The sequence below is a fragment of the Mesocricetus auratus genome, unplaced genomic scaffold (assembly GCF_017639785.1).
Source record: "Mesocricetus auratus isolate SY011 unplaced genomic scaffold, BCM_Maur_2.0 Super-Scaffold_100023, whole genome shotgun sequence".
In the NCBI taxonomy this organism is placed as follows: Eukaryota; Metazoa; Chordata; class Mammalia; order Rodentia; family Cricetidae; genus Mesocricetus; species Mesocricetus auratus.
This window is the reverse complement of record NW_024429204.1, coordinates 20,430,769-20,432,648: the sequence shown is the minus strand read 5'-3', so window position 1 is coordinate 20,432,648 and position 1,880 is coordinate 20,430,769.

Genomic DNA, 1,880 nt, shown 5'->3' with positions numbered 1-1,880 from the left:
GGGCGGGACCCAGCGCAGCGTGAGGGCGGAGCCCGGGATGTGGAAGACTGCGTGGTTCCGGGTGGGCGGGGTCTCGGGAGTGGGTGGAGCCCGGGCTGGGGGCGGAGTCGGGGCTGGAGGAGCGGGTGCTGGGGGGCGAGCTGAGCTGGGTGTTTCTTGCCGAGGTTTACCGAGTGGGATCCACCGGGAGGCTCCCCCTAACCCGGCCAAGCTGGGGTTCTCGCGCTGCGCTGCTCTGCGTGGACCTGGTCGGCGTCAGGTGGTGTCGAGGTGTTGGGTGCGAGCTTCCTGACACCCCTTCGTCCCCCGCTGAGGCTGCCAGCTGTGTGGAACCAGCCGCCGCTCTAAAATAAGACCTGCTTGGGCGTGAAAGCTGAAGTTTCACAGCAGGGACCTAGAAAGAGGGAAAAAAAACTAACCGAGGGGTTGCACCCGAATCTCACCGTATTGTTGTTTAATTTCTTTCAGTCTTGGGTATTTATATATGTATCTGTATGGATAGAAAGATAGACTGATCCAGTTTTAGCCAGGTGTGGTAATGGGGTAATCCCTGCATGCAGGAGACTGAGGTGGGAGGGTTGCTTTGGACACAAAGCCAGCCTGAACTACATAAGAATTTTTCTCAAAAGAAAAAAAAAAAAGGATTAAAGAGTCCGGATAGCATTCTATATTAATCGTATTTATTTGCAGAAGGAAAGACACCAAAATTGTCAAAAGTGTTTATTCATAGTGATTGAAGGACATATAGAATTGTCTCTCTCTCTCTCTCTGCATTGTTTTGGAGGCTGTCCTGGAAACTAGCTCTTGTAGACCAGGCTGGCCTTGAACTCACAGAGATTCGCCTGCCTCTGCCTCCCGAGTGCTGGGATTAAAGGCATGTGCCACCAACACCTGGCAAGAGAACTGTTTCTTTAGACTTCCAAGTTTCCTGTGTTTGTAATGAACATATGAATTGCTCAGGGAACTTCCCTACCCCCCAGAAAACAAAACAAAAATTTAAAAAAACCCTGTAATTTTTTTAAATATACATTTCATTTTTTATTTTTTATCTCAATTATTTGTTTCTACATATTGATACATAGGAATTGTACATGATATGGAGGTAATGTGATCATTTGATGCTTGAATAAATTAGTAATGATTAAAACCTGTAATTCTTAAGATTGGTTTATAGGCCACCCACAGACTCTCAATTTCAGTTCCAAAACCCATAAAGCGCTGTGCTGGTGGTATATTGGTGAGTGTAACTGCCTTCCAAAACCCTTAAGTCCTAAAAAAAAAAAAAAAAGCTAAACACGTGTTTGTGTCTGTTAGCAATTTATTGCTTCAGCTTGAATATTGGCTTCAAAAGAGGCTCTGTGGGGGAAAAAAAGTCATTAAACTGTTCTTGTTTAGTATAAAGTGAGCGAGAAGTTCAGCTTTCTCAGTAGAAGGCTGAAGAGTTATTGTAAGGATAAGAGGCTCCCTGCAGCTAGTTTCTAGGAAGGTGCCATAACTAGTTGTATGATTATCTTAACTATGTCACCTCTGGACATACGCCCAGAATTTCAGAATTTGGTCCTTCTGTGACCTGCAAGGTTTAACCTTCAACTCTCTGACTCTCTGGACACAGTTGTGGGTGGCCAACAGGGTTCCACCATGCCAGATACAATGGCTTTACCATCCCTAGCAGTAGTGGCGCACGCCTGTAATCCCAGCATTAGGGCAGCAGAGACAGGCAGATCTCTGTGAGTTCGAGGCCAGCCTGGTCTACAGAGTGAGTTCCAGGACAGCCTCCAAAACAATACAGAGAAACCCTGAATCAACCAAAAAACAAACAAACAAAACCAAAAGCCAAAACAAAACAAAATGACAAAAAAAAAAACCAATGGTTTTATCAG